We start from the raw sequence: 12,337 nt of genomic DNA on the forward strand, positions 1-12,337 counted from the left end.
ATCTCGGCCGAGAAGTTGGACGACATCTATATCAGGGAGATAGTGGCGCGGCACGGGGTGCCAGTATCAGTGATTTCAGACAAATATGTGCGTTTTACTTCAAGGTTTTGGAAGAAGTTCCATGACGAGTTGGGTACTCGTCTGCATTTCAGCACTGCTTTTCACCCGCAGACAGATGGTCAGAGCGAACAGATCATCCAAATGTTAGAGGATATGTTGCGGGCATGTGTTCTGGATTTCGGAGGTAGTTGGGATACCTACCTCCCGTTGGCGGAGTTCTCATATAATAATAGCTATCATGTGAGCATCGACCGTCCTCCCTTTGAGATGTTGCATGGAAGGAGGTGCAGGACCTTGATATGTTGGGGAGAGGTTGGCCAGAGGGTCATGGGAAGCACCGAAGTGGTGCTCCAAACGACAAAGAGGATCCAGCAGGTCCGGAGTAGGCTTCAGATTGCCCAGAGTCGACAGAAAAGTTATGCCGACAAGCGCCGTTCAGACTTGGAATTCCAAGTCGGGGATATGGTTCTCCTGAAGGTGTCGCCGTGGAAAGGCGTCATCCGATTCAGGAAGCGAGGCAAGTTTTCCCCAAGGTTCATCGGGCCATTCAGGGTGGTAGCATGGGTGGGCAAGGTGGCGTATAGGTTGGATCTACCAGCCGAACTCATCCATATCCACAACACTTTCCACGTCTCTCAATTGCAGAAGTGTTTGGTAGACGACTCGGCAGTGGTGCCTTTTGGAGGATATTCAGGTCGATGACAGCCTGAATTACATCGAGCGGCCTGTGGCAATCCTCGACAGGAAGTCGAAGGATCTAAGGAACAAGAAGGTGGAACTCGTGAAGGTGCAATGGCAGCACCGGAAGGGATCGGAGTGGACTTGGGAGCCGGTGGAAGAGATGATGGAGCACTACCCCGAGCTGTTTTAGGATCGAGCATCAGACTTCGAGGACGAAGTCTAAAATAAGCAGGGGAGATTTGTAGCACCTGGTTCTTGGTATGTACTCCTTGTGATTAATATTTTAATTTAGTGCACTTTTTCCTTGGACTCGGTGACTTGAAGGACCAACTCGCCGAGTAGGAGCGAGATAAGGCGCGGGGTTTGAACATTGGACTCGGCAAGTCGGTCCCCGGACTTGGCGAGTAGATCCTGTTTGGATAAAAACCCTAATCCGGGTGTTTGAACCCTATTTAAACGCTCTAACTTGGCCTCCTTTGTCCCTAACACTTCCAAAGAGCTGTAGAAAGAAACCCTAGCCCCCATATTGTTCTTGAGAGTGATTTTGGTTTTGTGGAGAAGGTTTGGAGCTTAGAGGAAGGAAGAGGAGGTTGAAGTGTGTAAGGAGGGGAGGTAGATCCGGAATCTACACTGTGAGAAGCTTCCATTCAGGTAGAAAAGTTCTTACCTTGATCACTAGTTCATTAGATCCCCTTTTTGTCCCAAATTAGTGGTTTTCAATTCCTAAAACCTTAAACTCCATGTATTTATGCTCTAGGTTCTGAATGGACTTCAGATTGGGATCTTATGGACATCTTAGAAGTATAAAGTCTCTATGGTCGGAGTTATTGAGGTCCCTATTGAGTGTATGACCTCTTAAAGAGCTTGGATTTGCCTTCTTGAGCTTATAGGGCCATGCATGCACGTAAAGTTTGCAACTTTACGTGATAAGCATGCCCTAGGAGCATAGATCTATGGTTTAGAAGCGTTGCATGTATCAGATTTGGTCTGTATGGGAGGTGGGGTCAAAGGGACTCGGCGAGTCCCAATGTGGAACTCGGCGAGTTCTATGAAGATGGTCTTAGACTCGGCGAGTTAGATGAACAACTTGGCGAGTCCTATGAAGATTGCCTGGAACTCGACGAGTTGTTCTTCAAACTCGGCGAGTCATATGAACTTTCACTGAGTAAGAGGGGTTTAAGTATTGAAGGTCCAACCATTCGTATCTGCACGCGGAATTAGCAATTTAACGTGTAGCAATAGTCCCAGAACCCCAAATCCTCTGAAGGGATGCTCTGGTGAGGATTTGGAAGCGAGTAGGAGATCTGCTAGTGGGACTCGACGAGTTGTTCTTGGACTCGGCGAGTCGGATCACGAGTCGGTTCTATAGTCCCGAGTAGTGAGTTAAGGGTGACTCACTGAGTGGGAAGAGGGACTTGGCGAGTAGGACCGGGTTAGTAGGAGAAGGACTCGGCGAGTCTGTGCCACGACTCGACGAATCCAGTCAACTGGAAGTTGACTTTGACCAAGGAGTTGACCTTGGACCAGGGATGGGTCAGTCAATTGACCTAAGGGTATTTATGAGTAGCTAATCTATGTTTATGGATTTGTAGCCGTAGGATTACCGGTGCAGCAGCCAAACATCTAGCAGTCAGACTTTCGGTAGCTACTTTTCGAGGTGAGTTTCCTTCCAGTAGTAACGGGTCTACGGCACCAAGGCCGGCCCGTATAGACGATATGTTAGTGTCGGAGTGTGGGCAGAGCCCGTATCTCATGGTTGAGTTTGATTATGATATATGCCAGTATGATAGAATTGTTTATACTCGTTGTCTGTGTGATACTTGTATGTTATGGTTTAGTAGCTGAGTGTGGGTGAGGCCCGTATCTCTCTGTTAGTGGAGTGTGGGTGAGGCCCGTATCTCTCAGATAGCAGAGTGTGGGCAAGGCCCGTATCTCTTAGATAAGGGAGTGTGGACGAGGCCCGTATCTCCCAGATAGCGGAGTGTGGGCGAGGCCCGTATCTCCCAGCTAGCGGCGTGTGGGCGAGGCCTGTATCTCCTAGTTGTTCATTGTATGTTTGTATGGTATGAGATATTATGGGGAACTCACTAAGCTTCGTGCTTATGGTTTGTAGTTTTGTTTTTAGGTACCTCTTCCTCAAGGGGGAAGGAGCTGGCGCGGTAGCGGCGCATCATATATGCATCTCGTTTTCCGCACCATGAGTCATTCTGGGATTTTGTACTCTGACTGTTTATTGTTTTCATGTTTCGGTTTTCAGACACGATGCATGTTATGAAATGGTTGGATCAGACAGTGTTTTAATTAAAATCGTTTTCTAAGTATTGATTTAAAAAGGAAAATTTTTGCGCGTAAAATTTGGGTCGTTACAAGTTGGTATCAGAGCCCTGGTTTGAGGGTTTCGGACACACCCACGGGAGTGTCTGAAGTCAAATCGAGGGATTAGAAGATTTTGAAAAAGGAAATGTTTTCTAAAAGGTAAGAAAGAGTTTTTTTTGAAAGAACGAAGTGTGTGATGTGCGTGACCGGCCGAGCTCAAGTTAGTATTCCCCAAAGTACCCATACAAGTTTATGTTTCGTTTATCAGTTTCAGTAGAACAACATGATAGAATAGGACTAAGGATCTAGGAGTGATGCCTTAAGTGCCTGCTTTATGTGCTTCAACTTATGAGAGTTTCATGCTAGTATTGAGTAGACAGTAGTAGGATAACCTGCTTTATGTGCTTCAGCTTATCAGTTTCGGTAGCTACTTTTCGAGGTGAATTTGCTTCCAGTAGTAACGGGTCTACGGCAACAAGGCCGGCCCGTATAGACGATATGTTAGTGTCGGAGTGTGGGCAGAGCCCGTATCTCATGGTTGAGTTTGATTATTATATATGTCAGTATATTAGAATTGTTTATACTTGTTGTCTGTGTGATACCTGTATGTTATGGTTTAGCAACTGAGTGTGGGCGAGGCCCGTATCTCTCTGTTAGTGGAGTGTGGGCAAGGCTCATATCTCTCAGATAGCAGAGTGTGGGCGAGGCCCGTATCTCTCAGATAAGGGAGTGTGGGAGAGGCCCATATCTCCCAGATAGCGGAGTGTGGGCGAGGCTCGTATCTCCCAACTAGCGGCATGTGGGTGAGGCCTGTATCTCCTAGTTGTTCATTGTATGTTTGTATGGTATGAGGTATTATGGGGGAACTCACTAAGCTTCGTGCTTACGGTTTGCAGTTTTGTTTTCAGGTACCTCTTCCTTAAGGGGGAAGGAGCTGGCGCGGTAGCGGCACATCATACATGCATTTCGTTTTCCGCACCATGAGTCATTCTGGGATTTTGTACTCTGATAGTTGATTGTTTTCATGTTTCGGTTTTCAGACACGATGTATGTGATGAAATGGTTGGATCAGACAGTGTTTTAATTAAAACCGTTTTCTAAGTATTGATTTAAAAAGAAAAATTTTGGGGCGTAAAATTTAGGTCGTTACATCTTCCTTGGTTGCTTCATACTTATATGAGAACAAATTAACGAATGATGTTATAGAAAAAATAAAATCAATGTATTGTTTTTAGTTTAAGGCATATTTGCAGTGGTGATTCTTCAACGAGATTACTTATATACATTGCATGAAGTTAACTCCGTCTGATAAAATAACCCCTTCTATTTTCAACAGAGGCAATCCCCATATTTGTTTGTTTTGCTATGTCCATTAACTTAAATCAAGAACATTCATTATCAAATGTTGGATTATACTTGCGTAGACTCATCTTCACTAATGGTCAATTATATGTCGCTATTTCTCACATCATAAGTTATGAAGGCTTGAGGTACTCATATTTGATGAGGAAGAACGTCCAACTAATAAAACAAAAAATATAGTTTACAAAGAGGTCCATAAAAAATTATAGATATTCAAGCATTCATTGTACTTTGTTAGATATTTCATTGTTACCAATAACACAAAGTGTGTTTTTGTTACATTATCTTTTTTCCTTTATTGTTCCAATATTTTATACTTGTATATGTATTTTTTATACGTTCTCTGCGTTTTACGCGGGTAATAATCTAGTTATATTTATAGTAGGATGAAAAATAATATTGTATAAATACAGCTAACAAAAATTTAAAACAATAAGTAATAATAATAATAATAATAATAAAGACTTCTACGAAGGATACAATTTTTTTAAAAATTTAAATTAAAAAAAGAACTCTAAAAATGACACTTGTGGATGTTTTAAACTCTCTTAATTAAAAAGCATATGTTGATAAAATATAAATTTACTAACAACTTCCACTCAAATCCACTCAAAGTGTTATATATATATATATATATATATATATATATATATATATATATATATATATATATATATATATATATATATATATATATACCTTAAAAAGCATTTATAAGATTTTGCTGAATTTTAAGAGGTACAAGACCTTATGCAAAATTTACAATGAATTTATGCATACAGAAAAAATATGTCTATTATTGTTTGAATGAATCAAGCTTATCTAACAAATTTGAATGAGTATTATCGTTTGAATGAGTCTATCTATTGTTGTTTGAATTAGTCAAGCTTACATATTCAAATGATAAACCTATTTTATAGGAAACGTGACAAAAAATTTGTTATTGTTTCTGATTTTTAAAACTACTTATTTATATCTCTGAAATAAAACCCTATCTTGTCAAATTTGTTGTTCGGTTCCTGCAGCAAAAATTACGAATGATGTATTTTCTTTCTGAACGAGATTAAAGGTGTGTGTGTGTGTATCTTTTTTGCATACATAAAACCTAACATGTATGCAGGTTGTGAATGCGATTGAGTGTGTGTGTGTGTGTTGGGTGTGTTTGCTACATACATAAACTCTCTCTCTCTCTCTCTCTCTCTCTCTCTCTCTCTCTCTCTCTAATACAACAGAAAAAAACAACATACATAAACAAACTCACTCTACACAAATTTACACTCTCTTAATTATGTATGTGTTTTCTGTGTGTTTATAGGACCCAAAGCAACCAACGTTTTTTCGTACATACTCTCTTTCTTGGTCCCTGCAAAAGAAAAAACCTTAACAAGTAAGTTCTTTGTAAAATGCTATTAATATAGATTATAACTCTATTTAATATGTGTTTTTTTTTGTGTTTATATCTGTTTGTTTTTTGTGTGTTTCTAGGACCCGATACAACTAACGTTTTTTCCTACATTCTTTCTTTCTCTGTCCCTACAAAAGAAACATGTAGAAAATCTCTCTCTCTCTCTCTCTCTCTCTCTCTCTCCCTCTCTCTCTCTCTCTATCTATCTATCTATCTATCTATCTATCTATCTCTCTCTCTCTCTCTATCTCTCTCTCTCTCTCTCACACTCCCTCACTTTCTAATGGTGTGTGTTTTGTGTTAACACTTCCCATATCAGCATACTCCTGCAGAAAAAGAAATAACAAATCGCCTCTAGAAACTAATTTTCGTAAAAACTATTCACACCCGTCGCTTGGCGTGGGTAAACGACTAATATATATATATATATATATATATATATATATATATATATATATATATATATATATATATATAGGTAAAAGAATTTAAAACAATAAATAATAATGATAAATATAATAATAATAATAATAATAATAATAATAATAATAATAATAATAATAAACACTTCTACGAAGGATACATTTTTTTTTTTAAATTTTAATTAAAAAGATAACTCTAAAAATACCACTTTGTGGATGTTCTAGACTCTCAATTAAAAAACATATGTTGATAAAATATAAATTTACTAACAACTTCCACACAAATCCACTCAAAGTGTTGAATGGAATATATATATATATATATATATATATATATATATATATATATATATATATATATATATATATATATATATATATATATATATATATATATATATTTTGAGACCTTTGCTATTTTGTGAGACAAGAAGACAATATTTCAGCCTTTGATGAAAACTGATCCTATAGTTCTTAAAAAAACATGATTTAGGCTAATTAATGTGCCTAATTAATTAATTAGGGACATATTAGTCATTGTTACGTTAAAGATATCATAGCCGGTTCTTGTACCAAAATTACTACCTTAGTTAACAAAATCAGATATTCATCGCACTCAATCTTCAAATCTTAGACCAAGTATCCAGGATCTTATCGCGTATATCAAAATCACTGCTATGAGATCGAATTTTTTTGTTGATCGACCAATTATCATCTATTATCAAAACTACAATTATCAAAATCATGTTTTTAGTGTTTTGCGACTTCATCTTTACATTCTTTAACCATTTTCTTCGTCATTTGGAAATGATCATCAGATATATGTCGATTTTCAACAAATATGCTTCATCAATTCATATATATCCACATTAACAGGTTATCATAAAATTATGATCGAATTTTAGCATCTTGATCATCATTTTTCAACATAAAGAGTTAGTTTTTGTTCTCTGATATTCAATTTCAGCAATTCTTCATCACATCACATTTATTTAGCTGTTTGAGATCTATATGAGCACTTTCAAGATTTAAATTCTATTTAACAAATTTGTGATTTCTGTAATATGCCAAGATCTGACTTTGAGCACTTTTAAGGTTTGATTTTCAACACTTTTCAAGTATATGTTATGTAAAATTGACAAGGTATGTATAAAGTAATTAAATTATTCAGTTAACTCTCTTATACTATACATGTACTCTACCTGTTTGATGAAAGTATTGAATGAAAAAAAGAGTCATATGTATCACTCCCTCCTTCCTATCACTAAATTCATCTTTAATAATAGAATTATCCTTCTAAAATATGAGTCACAGTCAATGTAAATAATGCCATGTTGACTATTGTTATTAAATTTACCATAGTTTTGTTAAACATATGTTTTTCTTTCTTCAGAAACATAATGTTGGTGGTTTTTTTAGCATAGTTTTTTTTAAATATACTCTTTTTAACATTCAGGATAAGGGAATGTACCAAAGGAAATATCGGTTTCTCTTAGATATGTTTCAAGAATATTATCATCGCCATATTTGTGTTAAAAAAATTTATTCAAACATAAAAGTTAGAGACGTATCTTTTAACAATATGGACTGCTCTTATTGATGTGTGGTAAGGGTTGTACTTCATAAAATATTATTAGACTCAGAGTATTTTTTGTTTATAAGTGTTTTTATTGTTTGTTTTATGATCGATTATACTACTACATTATTTTGTTGTATCATCATTATATTACTATAACATGTTGACTTGAATTTCAAATATTTGTATAATCCATACTTGATTCTAACAATTCTTTCATTGTTTGTTGCATATACTTTTAGCTAATGAATCCCAACTTGAAAGAAACTTGAAATTTTTTAAACTAGAAATTATTAGCAACAGGTGTTTAGATTAATGAATATTTAATAGATCATATATGTTAAAAACATGTAATTGATTTTTATGGATTATGGTGCAATGTTATCTGATTATAACTTTATATGGTCTTTTGAAATTCATCATCCCTGTTTTTATCTAACACTGTAAGCTTCTGATAGATTTTTTATGGTAAAACTTGAAATGCAGTTTTCAAACTATCAGGTTTCTAGAATACATTTCAACTTTTAAAGACCATTTTGATACTTTTCCTAAAAAAAATTTGTTTCATTCTAAAAACTTATGTTGTTCTCACTGGTTTGAAAAGTTTGTTATTTGGATTTCCTAAACAATTGAAGGGATGGGGTCCAAATTAGAATATTATACCTTTTATTTAAATATTACACCTTATAATATCATGATAAATATTTTATGGTACAAACTTGAAATGTGGTTGTCAAATTATTCATATTAGAATATTGCACCTTATAGTAGAAAATAACACTTTATAACATAATTTTAGAATATCACACATTAATATAATAATAATAATAATAATAATAATAATAATAATAATAATATACCTATTTCGTAATATTACACAATAACATAAGAAAAGTCTGTTTTCTTTAAATTGTTTTGTTTTCTTATAAATTATTTAAGATATTCTTGTAACACTATAAATCATACACTCGGAATATTACATGATATTATCATAATATTACATATAATATTAGAATCTTACATAGTATAAATTTATTTTACAAATTACAACACAATTTTAGAATAACACACGTAATTTCATAATATTACAGATTAACAACACAATATTAATATTTCCAGTTTAGAATAACTAGAATAATAACATATCAATGAGTATTAGAAAACTCTAAATTTAATTAGACATTGTTCTGTTAGAATATTCTACATATACACATTATTTTCATGTAATAAATCAAATTATTTAACAAAAACCCAAAACATTATTTTATTAGATTATCAACATCATGCACACAACCCATAATATTATTCTAATAGAATATTATAAATCTACTTATTATATAGAAGACATAGAATATTATTCTAATAGAATATTTTACATGCAAACTTAATTTTAAACTCATATAATAAGTAAAAGATATTCATAATTCAACAATATTGAGAAAATTATACCTTAATAAACAACACATTAATCATTAAACTAACAACATTCTTCTAACATTAATTTTTAATTTTAGAATATTACATATTCTAAAATCAAAATATGACACAAAATTTCAGAATATTTCACATCACTTCATTGTTAATAAAATATTATCACAATAGTTAGCAAAAGGTTTAAAACAAGTTGTTTCGAACAAAAGAAGAATGTATAAAATCATATACTGCATATTATTTAATAAAAATATTTGAAGCAATTTGTTTCCAACAAAATTAGAAAGTCTAAAAAGATAATATGTCACATAAATTTAAAGTATTTCATATTAGTTCATATATGTCAAGTGCTATTAGAATATCACACATTACATGAACAAAAGGATTAAAGCAAGTAGTTTATGACAATGGAACTTCTAAAAAAAGCAACATCCGACTCGTCAAATTAGAATATGTATAATATCAAGTTTTCACAAATTTATAATATTAGAATCTTATAAAATATAATTTCATTTTTCAAATTACAAAATATTAGAATATTGCACTTTAATATTAGAATATTACACACAACTTCAGAATATTAAATCTTAACACAATATTAAATATTGAACAATTAGAATAACTAGAATAATAACATATCAATGAGTGTTACCCAAGCCTAAATTCAATTAGGTATTATTCTTTCAGGATAGTCTACACATAACTTAGAATATCCTACAATATTATTCTTTTAGAGTATTTTAAAAATAACTTTTGGGAAAGGAATAACATGTAACATTTATTCTAGTAGAATATTCTACATATACACATTATTTTCAAATAATAAATCAATTTTTTCATTTGAAAACCTTGAACATTATGCTATTACGATATTATAAATATGCACTTATGAAAACATACAACATATAATATTATTGTATTAGACTATCATATATATATATATATATATATATATATATATATATATATATATATATATATATATATATACTTATTATAACATAAAACACATAATATTACTCTCACATAATATTATACACACAAACTTTAGTTTTAAACTCATGTGATATATGAAAGATATTACTAACATTACATTAAATAAACAATAACATCACATATATTATTCTTTAAAATACATAACACAGATTGAATATCAACATTATACATGTTATATTCTAAAACTAGAACTATATTTTCATATATACTTGTTTCATATTTTGTTGGCGTGTCTTCAATCAGTTGACGAACTATCAGACGAGGTGCCATGAACTACAATTTTTTTTTGTCTTTATATATTTTCGATGATAGACATTGTTGTACATTCTTTCATTTAGGATAAAAAACTCATTTTTCCCTTGATTTGGTAATTTCGTCATTTCATCTGCATAAAAAAACCATGTTTTTGTTAAAACAATAAAACTAGGATATAAACAAGAAATTAAAAAATGTTCAAAACATGTTGTTTCAAACAAAATCATAATGTTTAAAATCATATATTGCACTTTCCTTAACAAAAATGTTCAATAATATATTATGTATTACTTAACAAAAAGGTTGAAAACAAGTTGTTTCCAACAAAATCAAAATGTCTGAAATTAGAATATGACAAATAATTTTACAATATTCCACATAACTTCATAGTATATCAAATGCTCTCAGAATATTACACATTACTTAGCCAAAATGTTCATATCAAGTAGTTTAGACAAAATCAGAATATTTAGATAGAAAAACTTATATCACTCTATTTGTATTCTATCGTCAAATTAAATAATGCAATAACATTTCAATTTAGATTATACTAATAAGAATACATAGAATATCAAAATTGAAAAAACCTTTTTATCAAATTTATACCAGAAGACAACTAATTAACATAACATAGGAAATAACTAATATACGGTCTTTCACTGGAATCATAATGTTACTTTGTTTGAGAGCTTTCTTTGAATCCTTTATCCTCAAATCATTGGTATTGAATTAAAGTTATGAAGTAACATATGACATCATATTAGAATACCTATAATATCAACTTATGAAACAACAATTTGTTAAACTTCTTAAATATCCAACTAATCAACAAAATAACAATAACATCTAAGATTATATTATAGTTCAAACACAAGTAACATCTTAGAAAATTTTAAAACTCATAGCTAAACCTACATACAATAAATCTATATCATAAACTCTAAAGAAATAATAAAAAATTAGACTTAAATGTTATAAAATACTACATCATATAATAAAATAAAGTTACGAACTAACATATGAAATCATATCAGAATACCTAGAATATCAACTCTTGAAACATCAGTTTATTAAACGTTCTCTAGAATATTCCACTAATAAGCAAAATAACATTAAAATATGAGATTTAATTTTAGTTTAAACACATGGAACATCTTAGAAAATCTAGGAAAAAAATTATATGATGTTATAAATTCATTGCAAAACCTAGCTACATTACACTATTTCACAAAAAATGTTTCATAAATCATAATCCTTGAATAATTAGAATCAAAATCAAGGATAACTAAAGAACATGTATAATAAAACTTCTTGAATTGTTGTTGATTTATACATCAGAACAACTATATCATAAACTCTAACTACATAAATCAGAATAATTTTATTACCAAGTTATAGATGAAATATAGACAAAATCGATACCTCTTTTTGTGATGTGAAAAATGATCAGGTGTAGAATCCTAATATGAATCTATAGAATGAGGTATTTATGTGACCTTTTAGTGTTTTATCGTGATAAAATCTTAAACAAATTATAATCACGAAAATCATGTTGATTCAGAAATAGATGAAAATCGAGCTTGATGATTCTATTTTCTAGGGTTTTGAATTTTCACAATAACACATAATAGCAAGCATAATATATAAAATTTTATATTAAAACACACATTTCAATTCATATAATAACAAGAATATCATGTAATAACATTTCAGACTATATAGAATATTCTACTAGAACATACATTATAATAATTAGAACAGTTAAAATATAGCACAATAACAAAAAATAGTATATAAAATAAATATCAATCCAAAATATACAGAGTATTCAAC

Source organism: Lactuca sativa, chromosome 4 (assembly GCF_002870075.4).
Source record: "Lactuca sativa cultivar Salinas chromosome 4, Lsat_Salinas_v11, whole genome shotgun sequence".
In the NCBI taxonomy this organism is placed as follows: domain Eukaryota; kingdom Viridiplantae; phylum Streptophyta; class Magnoliopsida; order Asterales; family Asteraceae; genus Lactuca; species Lactuca sativa.